The sequence below is a fragment of the Onychomys torridus genome, chromosome 14 (genome assembly GCF_903995425.1).
Source record: "Onychomys torridus chromosome 14, mOncTor1.1, whole genome shotgun sequence".
NCBI lineage: Eukaryota > Metazoa > Chordata > Mammalia > Rodentia > Cricetidae > Onychomys > Onychomys torridus.
This window is the reverse complement of record NC_050456.1, coordinates 44,379,371-44,392,262: the sequence shown is the minus strand read 5'-3', so window position 1 is coordinate 44,392,262 and position 12,892 is coordinate 44,379,371. Positions and strand designations below refer to the sequence as shown.

The 12,892-nt window shown below is 48.8% G+C and overlaps 1 protein-coding gene across 1 annotated transcript in view; it reads right to left on the bottom strand.

The window, feature by feature from the left end:
* The window catches only part of Syne2 (spectrin repeat containing nuclear envelope protein 2), a 321,669-nt gene extending 312,496 nt beyond the window's left edge, over positions 1-9,173 (bottom strand). Inside the window, exon 1 of the mRNA XM_036205561.1 lies at positions 9,067-9,173. The gene's annotated coding sequence lies outside the window, so the exon portion shown is untranslated. The remainder of the gene's footprint in view (positions 1-9,066) is intronic.
* Positions 9,174-12,892: the final 3,719 nt, after the last annotated feature.

Here is a 12,892-nt window from a genome sequence, read left to right as displayed (position 1 = left end):
AAAAACAACAGGACTGATTTTCATCTCGGTACCAGACCTGGGATCCAATAGATAACTGAAAAAAATGATTAGCTGCATGATTTGAAAACATACTGGACAGGGAGCTACTCACCCACTGATACAAACCACAAATGCTGGTGGTACCCAAGGAAGGAGGAGAGGCAGCTAGAGCCAGACAAGGGACCAGCACAGTCCAAAGGGATTAAAGACGGCATCTCACCTTGTAGTTCCATCAATTATGGGTTCGAAAACAAGAGCTTGAAGCTGACTTTTGTGAAATGTGTTTCTCTGGCCTGGGGAATAGAAGCAGGTGCTTTTCAACTCAGATATCAACGGGAAGAAATGCTTTCAAATGCAGCATTCATAGCTTCCCATGGGGCCTGGAGAGTGTCAGCAGGAATAGGTAATCCTTCTCCTCACTCACCTGCTTCCTCCAGATGCTGTCAGGGGCAAACACAGCGAGTGTGCCAGGCAGCCTTAACTATGTGCGGCCCAAGTCCAGGGGTTGTGCTTGCCCGGTGCTCTGGAGTTCCCTAGATGCTCTATTGCTATAACTGTCTATGACACATCAGTCAACTCAGCTTAAGACTGCTCTACGGTGCTAGGTATGGAGTACACACTTGGCAATCTGGGACTTGGGAGGCACAGGTAGGAGAATGGCAAGTTCAAGGCCAGCCTAGTTTACACAGCAAGTTCCCAGCCAGTCAGGACTTCAAAAAGACCCTCTAGCCCCCAAAAAGAGGGCAGGTAGGACAGTTGTTTGTTTTGCTAGATATGTAGGCACAGGACTTTAATCCCAGTACTCAGGAGGTAGGGGAAAAGCAATCAGGAGTTCAAGGTCATCCTTGGCTACATAGCTAGTTGGGAGCTAGCCTGGGCTACATGAAACCCCTGTCTCTGATTTCTGAGCTTCATTTCTTTCTTCAAAATGTATTTAACTTTACCAACTAGACTATATTTAAGAGCCCAATCACCTAAATACAAATTCTTTCTTCATTTTTTTTCACCTAATGAAGTAGTAAGATAAAGATCATAATCACTCAGTATACTACAGTGTGAGTGAATACATAGTTTTCTTATTATTCACCTCTCTCCAAAGAGCAATTACCTACTCGGAAGCATAACTGCGTAGTGTGGACTTTAGAACAGATGAGAAGAGAAGGCAGAAGGGAAGTAAGTACCAAGGTCAAAAAGCAGAAGATGCTGCAGTGGAGACTCAAGGCCGTAATCCCAGCACTCAGGGGGTAGAAGCAGGAGCATGCCACAAGTTCAAGGCCAACCTAGTGAACAACCTATCAGGACACTGTGAGGAGGGGCTGGTGAGGGGAGAAGGGAAAGGGGGAGGGAGAGGGGGAGGGAGGGAGAGGGGGAGGACAGCACTCTGTGGCTTTCACAGGAAGTGGTGGAAGGCCACTTTCAGAGAAACTGATATGCTGCAGTCATTACTCAAGGTAGAAGGACTGACAGCCAACACCCAGAAATGGACAAAAAATGGTATTTTTTAAATTCTTGGGCCAGTGAGATGGCTCAGCAGATAAAGGTGTTTTCCACCAAACCTGACCACATGAGTTCAGTCCCTGGGATTCTCATGGTGGAAGGAGAGAACCAGTTCCCACTACTTCTACATGTATGCCATGGCACACAAGTGTGTACATGTACATACACATTAACATAGCACACATCTGTACGTGTACATACACATTAACATGGCACACATTTGTACAGATACATGTACATTAATATTTTTTTTTTTGGTTTTTCAAGACAGGGTTTCTCTGTGTAGCTTTGTACCTTTCCTGGAACTCACTTGGTAGCCCAGGCTGGCCTTGAACTCACAGAGATCCGCCTGGCTCAGCCTCCCGAGTGCTGGGATTAAAGGCGTGTGCCGCCGCCACCTCCCGGCTTACATTAATAATTTTCTAATGAAAGAAAATTTAAAGAGGAGGGGAAGAGGAATCAATTAAAGAGAAACAAAGAAAAACATTGGAGAGCTGATTCCCTGAGCCCCAGTTCCCCCACACCTCTGCTAAATGCTGCTCTGTGAGGAAATCTCTTCAACTGCTGACATTTCAAGGTTCTCTTGACCTCCAGACCCTCGAGGCTGGTAACAATGGCCCTGACTCCTGACACTGTCTCCAGACTCTGCCTCCACCAGTCAACAAGGGCTGGCAGGGATGGCGTGGACTTCCCCCCACACTCCACGCTAGAAGCAAAAACAAAGTTCACCGGGCCTAAAGGGCACAACCACAGCTGCAAAATTCTCTTAGGACGAAAAACTTAGAAAAATCTCTGTAAGCAGATTTTTCTAGAGGTAATACCGGAAGTACAGTCTATGAAGAATAAACCGATAAATCAGAACTGAAGCCTGGGAAAGTAACTGTGAAGACAATGCAAGACCCTGTTATGGTTTGAATGTTATCTCCTCCAAACTGATGAAATTTAACATCATCCCAACAGGATGAACAGGTGGCCTTTAAGAGGCAACAAAGTCAGGAGAGCTCAGCCTGCAAGAGTGGATTACCCATGTCATTCTCAGCCTGCAAGAGTGGATTACTGATGTCATGGTGCATCTGCCCTTACTGGCCTTGCCCTTCCCTTGCAGAACAATGCACCAAGAAGGTCCTCTAAGGTTCTGGCCTTCTAGTAAAGTCTTGTGTTCTATAAATTTCCCAGTATAGTGTGTTCTGTTACAACAGCACAAAATTGGGTAGCTAACAAAAGACTTGCAGCAAGAATACACAAAGAATCCTGAAAACAACACAAGAAAAAGATGCAAGAAAAACACAGGCATGTCTAATAAAAAGAAATAATAATAAATTCCTTAATTATAGAGGGCCAGAGGGATGGTAAAGGCACTTGCCACCAAGCCTGACAACCTGAGTTGGACTCCTGAACCCATGAAAAGGTGGAAGAAGAGAACCAATTATGCAAAGTTATCCTCTGAGCCCCCCACACCAGCCATGGCACTAACACACACACACACACACACACACACACACACACACACACACACCACACACACAGTAACAGTAATAAATATAAAATAAAGGCTTTAAAAACAATTAGACATCCAACTTAAAATCTTTTTAATTATAAAGGGCCGAGAGATGGCTCAGCAGGTAAAAGCACCCGCCTCACAAGCAAGCAATGACCTCAGTTTGATCCCCAGAGAGAGAGCCAGGAGAATTTCCCAGAAGCCCTCGGGCCAGGTGGGCTGCAGTACTCAATGCAGCAGAAACAAGAAAGACCCTGCCTCAACAAAGCTGGGGGGGGGGGGGGGGCTTCTGAAAGCTGTCCTCTGAGCACCACACACATGTGCCTGCACTCACACTCATCACACACACATATGCACATACACTCACTAATAAAATTTCAATAAATAAATACCAAAAAGGGAATAGCCTACTGATATAACCACGTGAGTGAATCTCAAGATAATCACGCTAACTGAAAGAAGTCAAGGCAAAGGGAAAAGAGGTAATACGCAATCCCACTCTAAAACTTCAGATCCATTGAGTCCATGTTTTCAGTGATTCTGGGGAGAAGGGGTGTGGGAGCAAGGGGAGGCTGGAAGAGAGATGGTCTCACACATCCATATTTGAGTCAAAACCTTATAAAGCCAACCATGGTGGTACAGGGCTATAGTCTTAGCTACTCAGGAAACTGAGACAGTGGCATCATTTGTGCCCAGGACTTTGAGACCAATCTGAGCAACACAGTGAGACCTCTATCTCAGCCCCTCCAAAATGATGAAAATTTAAATGCTGGGGGGGGGGGGGGAGTGGAGAGATGCTCAACAGTTTAGAGCACTTGCTGTTCTTCCCTAGGATCCAAGTTCAGTTCCTAGCTCAACCACCTGTAACCCTGGCTCTAGGGATCCAATGTCCTCTTCTGGCACCAGAATTCATGTGCAGGAGTGTGCATGCACACATGCTCGCTTGCCCACACACACACTAATTAAAATAAAACCCTTTAAAATATTGGTATTCAAGGGAGGTAAAGGCAATGTGAGGTAAGAATCAAGAAAGAATATAACCTATAACAAGTTCACAAAGACTTACAGGCATTAAACAATAGTGATGTTACTCTGCCTCAGATACAATCTTTTACTTCACAAAGGGAGAAAAGGGGACATTTGACACAAGCCATTGTTATAGGAAAAGCAAGTGTCCCTGTCTCCCCACTCCTAGCCCCCACCGTGTGTGTGTGTGTGTGTGTGTGTGTGTGTGTGTGTGTGTGTGTGTGTGTACAGTGCGTTGCTGGGAGCTCACAGACATTAGACATGGTCTTTAACAGAATCACACTCTCAAGCCTGGTTGAAATTTTTGGTTTGGGGATCTGGCAAGGGAGGTGTCTGATTTGTCATGGATTTAATTTTCTGAAACACAGGCTCGTGTGCTTTTGGTTTTTTGCAACCAGATCTCATGTAGACTGGCTACACAACCTTGAACTACCAATCCTCCGGCCTCCACCTCCCAAGTGCTAGGGCTACAGATGTGCACTACCACAGCTGGCTCTTGCTTTGCTTTTTAACTGACCACAGTGAAGCCTTGAAGAATGAGCTCTTGTGTTTCATCTCAACTCCACGTCTTAACTAATAATCACTGCACTGATGTTTCTCCCAACAGTAACAGCAGGGAAATGATCCTGCTGTTTTCCCTGTTGGCCTGTCCCACTCCTGGACAGAATCAGGTGCTTCAGTCTTTACATGGCCCGGGAAGCTCGTGACTTCTGGCATCGCCATGTGAGCACTGCGATGGGTCATCTTCCCACTGGGCCAGCAGGTCCATCAGCACATGGATGAATCTTCTGACTTTGATACAGTAGTGAAACATAGAAGCTTCTGATCAGAGGTCTGTTATCCCAGGCTCTACCATTGCAATCTCCCCCACTTCCTAGGTTTCTGAGCCATAAAAGAGGGCTACTAAAGAGTATAGACTGGGAGTCATGTGACTTCTAAGAACTCCCTGCATGATTGTACCTGATTCCCATTTGCATACCCCTTTTTTCTTTTCTTTTTTCCTTTTTTCTTCTTCTTGTCTTTTCACTTGTTGAGATAGTTTTACAGTTTTACTCTTGCTCCGACAGGCCTCCTACCTCTGCTGGGATTATAGGTGTTCACACCACACCGTTTCCATCATTTCTTTCTATGCTCCCTTAGTAGTAGAGTGCCCAACCACAGTGACCAATAAATCCACAGCATCCAGGTTCTCTGTTGCCCGAGGCTACTGTAGGGTCCCCTTCCAAGCCCGTCTCCTCTTCATAACCTCCCATCCCACCCCACAGTGCAGCCACTTCCTATCCCCTTTCCAGCCTCAGTATTACTGTCTCCTTCCAGGAGCCGCTGATGACTCGGCCTCAGCTCTCCATCATCCCCTCCTTCTAGTCAACAAACAGTTAAGGAGGACTTAGTGCACACCAGGCGCTCTTCTGGATTCTAAACACGCAGCAGTGAAGCAGGGTCCATGACTCACACCTGAAGTCCTAGCACTTGGGAGGTAAAGGCAGGAGGACCATTCAAGATCATCACATCATCATCATGGCAAATTCCAGGTCAGCCTGGGCTACCTGAGACTGTCTCGAAGAAGGAAAGAGGAGGCAGAGGCAGGCGGATCTCTGTGAGTTCGAGGCCAGGCTGGGCTAACAAGTGAGTTCCAGGAAAGGTGCAAAGCTACACACAGAAACCCTGTCTCGAAAAACCAAAAGAAACAGGAGGAGGAGGAGGAAAGAGAGAGAGAGAGAAAGAGAGAGAGAGAGAGAGAGAGAGAGAGAGAGAGAGAGATATTCAGCTATGGATGAGATGTCTCAGAGAGCTTGGACAAGATGCATTAGAATGAGAAGGCAAATTATAAACTAGGAAGTGATGCATTAGACATTAGGCAGCCATAGGTGCTATGGAAACAAAAGTTATGAAGGAAGAATAGGAGTTGCTAGGGCGACTGTGGTTTTAAATCTGGGGGTTACTGAGACAATACCATGGAGCAAAGGGTAGGGGGGCAGAGAAAGGAAAGAAGGGAGGGACCACATCGCTCACATCTCGGGCAGAGCATCATAAATCCACAGACCCTTAGCTGCAAGAAAGCTGGTGTGACTAAGACACCTGGGCAAGCCAGGTTGTAGTGGCACAGGCCCTTAATCCCAGCACTGGGGAGGCAGAGGCAGGCAATCTCTGTGAGTTCACGGGCAGCTTGGTCTACAAAGCGAATTCCAGGGCAGCCAGGACTGTTACATGGAGAAATCTTGTCTTGAAAAATAAAAATAATAATAAAAATAAAAAGACACCTGGGCAAGGCAAAGAGAGAGCAGAAGGTGAGACCAGGTGGGTAACAGGGTAAAAAAGCCAGAAACCAAGAGGTTGCTCCTGGAGCCCCGGCAGGTCTGTCTGTGCCTCTCAGAGGGAGCTGGGAGGGCATCTAGACGGTTCTGACCTGAAGTATGAGGTGATCTAGTTTACACTTCAAACTCTGTGGTTAACCTAGACATGGTACAGCACTCATAACCCCAGCTACTCCAATCGAAGCTATCTGGAAGACCGAGGTAGGAGGACCCCAATCAAGTTCAAGGCCAGCTTGGGCTACTTTGCAAGTCCTAGTCTCAAAATAAAGTAGAAAAGGGCTGGGGTATAACTCAGTGGTGGAACATAAAGCCCTGGGTTAATCCCTAGTAAATAAGCAAATAGGATGGGCGGTGGTGGCGCACGCCTGTAATCCCAGCACTTGGGAAGCAGAGCCAGGTGGATCTCTGTGAGTTCGAGGCCAGCCTGGTCTACAAAGCTAGTCCTGGACAGGCTCCAAAGCTACAGAGAAACTCTGTCTCGAAAAACAAAAAACAAAATAAACACAAAGTGTATTCTTAGTTTAGTAACATTTTATTTTCTATCTGTTTTGCCCACTAGATAAAGGAAGTAACTACAGCTGCCTTGTCCACACTATATTCCCAGCACCTAGCACAATGCATCCTACGTACTCAATAAACCGCTTTCAGATGAGCAAGATAATCACATAGCGTATACGTGGGTTCAAAATAAGCACCTGATGAAAGAGTATTACTAGTATTACTTGAGTGGTCCCCCGCCCCAGTCCAGCACACTGATTGGCACAGTGCAAGAGAGTATTTGCATAAATGGATGTTCATGAAATTACTGAAAGTCTCTTCTTAAAACACATGAGTCACAAATGAATGACGAATGAGTAAAGGGCTTTTCATCCCTGGCACAGTTACTTAAATGGGACCCATTCCCTTTTCAATCTTCCATTAAGCGCTCACCTGGTGCTCAACCCACAGTGACTCAGTCCTTTAAACACATTGCCGTATCCAGCAGCACTCAGCCCAAGCCCACTGAAACGCTAATAAAATTTCTAATTGGGTAAACTTGCACTTTTTTTTTTAGTCAGGCTGATCCAAACTGGTTTAATTTTTTTTTTTTAAATTCAAATAGAAGCTCATTAAACCATGTGTGGTGGCTCACACTTGTAATTCCAGCACCTGGAAAGTGAAGGGAGGGTGGGGTGAATAAGGGGTTCAAAGCTAGCCTCAATTACATAACAAATTCAAGGCTATCCTTGACTAGCAGAGACCCTGTACCAAACAAAACAAACAGAAGGCTTTAGCTTCAAATAGGAAAGCAAAAACCAAAACCCTTCTTCCACGTTTTACTCATTTTCACACCGCCAGCATCTTCACCATACAACTTAATGAGTATTACACCTGTTCCCATTGCCCGGGTGGGTGGGGAGCTGCGGGGGAGGGGACCAATGACAGGCAGGGCAGAGGCCACTCAGTAGTCACCAGCAGGAAAAGCCTTTGGAAGTCTTGAGAATTTTCCAGAAAGAAAACTGGGGGCGCAGCCATGCATTGAAGCGTGTAAACACATCAAAAATCCCAGGCCATAAAAACCGAATGCTCCCTCTCCCATGGAGGCGTTTACTGGTTCCGAAGCTGCGAGGAGGCCAGGTAGGTTTAACTGTGTCCCCACCCGAACAAACGATGCCACAGAGTTTACCTGCAGCAAGGGCTTTGGAGCGACGGAAACTTTCAGAGAAGCCGGCGAAGTTGCCTCAAATCAAACTTTCAAGCATGTTTTTAAGCCCCTCAAAGCGCTAAGCGGCCACTGAGATCCTCCCGGGTTTGGCTCGGGCTGGCCGCGGCTGCTGCTACTCGCTTCCGACGCTCCCTTCCACTAGGGGAGGAGAAAACAACTTTCGGAAATAAGGCGCGTCCACAAAGGCAAGTGTTACAACTGGACTTCTCCACCTCGCATCGAATGAAGTGGCCCCTGTGGCCAGCAGCCTTGAACACAAATCCACGCCCCCCACCCCATCCCGGGCGCCTTTTCAGACCTCCAGGGAGAGACCTTAAGGAGGACCAGGTGCTACGGTCAGACCCTAAAGGCAATAGCAGAGACAACAAAGACTGCAAGCGATCAAAATGGAATTATAATCCCCGCGGTCCCAGCGCCCCCTCTCCGCCCCAAGGAGGCTCAGAGCCGCCGCGCCCGCCCCTTCTCCTCCAGTGCAAGGGTCCTGAGTCTGGTTCAACGGTGGTGCGCCCCGGCCTCAGGTTCTCCGGTCCCCGGGGCTAGCCTCCCGCCGTCCGTGGTTTTGCAATCTCTGCGCCACAGCTCCAGCGTTCTATCTCACACCCGGTTCAAAATCTTTCCCGCCCAGGCGTGACGCGAGGAATGCAAACAATCAGATGAGCGCGCCCGCCTGGGCCGGGCTAGGGGGAACGGTGGGGAGCCCCAGGGCCGAGCCGGGTGCACCCGCGGGCCGGGCCCGGAGGTGACACAAAGAAGCCGGGGACACCGAAGCCAACCGCTGGCGCTCGCCGCGATCCCCGGGGTGCCCCGCCCGCCGCTAAGTTTGCAGCGCCCGGAGCGCCCCGCTGTCCCCGCCCGAGCGAAGTTTCCCGCGGCCCGGCTGGGAGCCCCGCAGCCGGAGGCTCCTGTGGGCCCCAGGGCTCCCCGCCCGGCTCGGGGAACCCGCTGGGCTCGCGCCCGCCCCTTCCCCGCCCTCTCGCTCCCACAGGGCGCTTTGGGGCGCGGGGGCTCCCCGCGGCCGCGCTCACCGATGTCTGCCCGGCTGGGAGGCGAGGACCCGGGCTGGGCCCACCCTGATCTGCGCCCCGCTAGCCTCGCTGCCTCGATGGCGCCCCTCGATCGGTCTCCCGCTCTCTCTTCTTCCGTGCGGCCGAAGGCTTGCAGCGCAGCCGAGCGCGCTCCGCGGTGGACTGGAGGCTGCAGACCACGCCCCGCGCCTCCCGGCCCGCCCAGTCCCGCGCTCGCCGCCGCCCGGAGCAGCGCGCTAGGGGCGGAGCCGCCTCCCCGCGGCCACCGCAACTTTCCCTCCGCCTTAGCGACCCTTGCAGGTGGCGGGAGCGACGCACTAACTCCGAATCCAGGTTCACGACCCTCTGCCTCTGTGCCTACCCGCAGCTGGAGACAAAGAGGAAGCCGACTCTCACAGAACACTTTGCAGGCGGGTTTCACTTCTTCACCGCGGAGGGATGCCTGGAGCTGCAAATCAGCGACCGGACCGCGATCGGGTCCTTGAACCCAGGTGGATGGAGCCTTGGAGGAATGAGGACTTTTCGTCTGCTTCTTAGAGAATCCGGGAGTCCAGACCTCGACGTCACCTGCGGGAGATGAAAATAGGGAGGGGCTTGTTTAACAATGCAGATTAGTGACCCACTCAGCCAGGAGGCGGGGATGAGGAGAGCCGCCTCAGCCGACGACATAGAGGAGAAAGTGGATTCTTGGGAATCCGTGCTGCAGGTGTCAGCTGGATTTTTCCAGCAAATTACTCAATCCTGTGGACGCAGGATCACATCACCTGACTCCTGCTCTCCTGCTGAGCGGCTATTAAGACTCTAGAAGTCACACGCAAACGCATCACTTCACATGACACAAAGAAGCAGTGGCCTGGAAGAACTGAGTGTCTATCACAATCAGATTGAACTTCATGCAGGTTCAGCCTCGTGTATGTTGTGAAGCTGCAAAATCTTACCTGGATTGCTTAGTGCGCTGCTGATGGCCCGGGGTAAATGGTAAGGGTCAGAGATTAAAAGTTTGACTGTGGGTTTTAACTCATGCATGTTTTGGGGGAAAACTTGGTTTTAAATTACACCCATACTGGCGGGCAATAAAAACTTTCTGTCTTTGAGAGTATTGAGTTGACGCAAGTAAACTACGAAAATACGCCTTTTATAGTCTTTCTTCACAGAACAGTATCTGGGTGGCATTTCTCGTATTCAATGTTCCCTCTGACGGTATGGTTCTTGGATTATTCACTACGCCTCTTGTAACGGCTGGGTGGGTGGAGCTGGAGGTGAAACTCAGTTGGTAGAGTGTTTGCTTACCATGCTGGAAGCCCCCGGGTTTCATCCCCAACATTGCATAAAAGCCAGAAGTGATGGCACACACTTGTCATCCCAGCACTCAGGAGGTGGAGGCAGGAGGATTGGAAGTTCGAGGTTAGAAAGTTTGAGGCCAGAGGCCGGGATGGAAAGCAGGAGACTTTGTCTCAAAAAAAAAAAAAAAAAAAATTACACACACGCACGCACACGCACATGCCACAACAGAGTTCCATAAAACACGATCTTCCGTTTTGACCACAGAACCACTTTCCCGGAAGTCACAGAGTCAGTTCCTAGAAGATGGACTCCAGAGGTTGTAGAACCACCTACAAAGCATAATCTCTACTTGGTCTCCACTCATTCTGTATTTGTTGCTTTCTTCGCAGATCATGGTCCAGAGCATCCCGGCAGACACCTCAGGAGGAAATGTTAGAAATCATTTCCCAACTGCTGCTCCCTTCTAGGCATCCATGCTCTAAACACCCCCACCCAGGGAGAGAATTGCTGGCCCACTTCCTGCTATGGCAGTTGTGAGCCTAGATTGTAGTGTTTCAGAATGTTTTCCAATGTTTCCAATTAGATTCTTCTAATTACCCACGGTTTCTCCTAGGCATGCCAATTTGGATGTGAAATTAATACTGACTTTAAAATCTGAAAACAAGATTGATGTAGGAGCACTGGAATAGAGCCTCTTCACTTTGAAGTGGAAATTAAAGATGTCACACTGGGCCAAACAGCCACACCCAGATCTTTTATGCACAACACAGAACCTGTAAACAGAGGGCTCTTTTCCTTCCATCTCTGGGAAAGTGGTCAATGGACCTGCCAGGCCTACTTCCTCCCAAGCGATTTACACCTCCGGAGTGCTGGGATTACAGGCGCGAGCCACCACACCCAGTTTTATATGGTACTAGGGATGGAACCCAGGGCTTATGCACACTAGGCAAGTCGTCTTCCAATTTAGCTGCATCCCTGGCCCTCTCTCTCAGCTTTTGTTTACATCAAAGGTTTGTATTTATTGGAAATGACTCACTGATCTCAAGAACCCACCTGAAAGCCTACAGTCGGAGCCAGGGATATAGCTCAGTGGTAGAGCGCTTGGCTTGCCTTATGTGAAGTTCCATTGCCAGTTCAGAAAGGGGACCACACTCAAAGTGCGTGTGTGATCTGGCACCCCAAGCACACTGTGGTTCACAGTGAGAACAGCTGAAGACATTCCATTCTCATTAACACACTGAGGGGGGCAGGTGAACCAAGAATCTTTGAGAAAGACCATGGTCTGAAGTTGGCCATTTTCACGTCATTAAAGGAGCTGAATTCGCCATTGTAAATTCAACAGAAACCCCCCCCTCTGTCCCAGCACAGATTACTCTCAGCTACAACTGCTTACCTTCATGCATCTCACAACAGAAATGAGGGTCTTCATCTTTACTTCCCAAGTCCCTAAGCAAAACCACAATGGCTCCCCCCCCCCCCAGCTGGTTTGGGACTGGTGCATGGGGGGTGGGGGTGGGGGCATGTGGAGGACTCTGGGGCTGCCTCTAGCTCTACCAAGAAAGGAAGACAAAATGGCTAACGACTGCTTCTGTGCTGAGGGCACAGAAGGGAACACTGTCCACATTGGAATCAAGCTTATGTCAACCGTTACAGTAATAGGGGATGATGTTATAATTGACTGGTGCTCGGGATAAGTGAATTTAACATCGATACAAAGTATCCAAGTATCTGAAGAGGCCGTGGTGGTTCTTTCACCTGCACAGGTGAAACATTTGACTACTTGCCCCTGCCTGTATCGTTAACAATGTTACCAATAACCGACACAAGTAAGTTGGCCTATCTCTTCCAATTCCTTGTTGATGTCCTTTCTCTGCCTACTCAATGTTTTTCAGCACTTTGGAAGTACTCTCTAAGCCAGGGATGAAAATAGCTGGCCAGGAAAAAAAAAAAAAAAATCTCGGCTCCCCTTTGTCCAGAAGTCCAGTCACACCCAATAAAGGCCCAAACTTCTTATCTCATTGTGGACTGATTTCCTGCCTCCCTGGAAACACACCGGAATAAATGGTGCCTAATTGCTCCCTTGACCAGCTTGATTTTTCTGAGTATTGTTTTAATAAAGGTAGATAATTGTGCACAAAAAAAAAATATACAAGTGTGCACAGCCAACTGAATCAGAGTCCAGCAGTCCAGCATTCCGGAATTTGGAGAAAACTTTAAAAGAATTTGTTGAGATTCCCTGAAAGGGTATGTAACGTGCCAAGCACACAGGCAGGCAGCTTGATCCGCAGCAACTCCAGGTGCTCTGTTTTCCTTTGCAATAGTGGGGCTTAGAAGGCTCCACTATTTTCAAAAGCATTTTGAATTGGTGATGTGTTGGCCTTTTTTGAATTTAAGATTTATTTATTTTATGTATATGAGTGTTTGCCTGAATGTATACCTGGGGCCTGCAGAGGTCAGAAAAGGGCATCAGATCCCCTGGAACTGGAAGTGTGTGAGCCACCTTGTAGGTGCTGGGAATCAAATTAGGTCCTCAGCAAGAGGA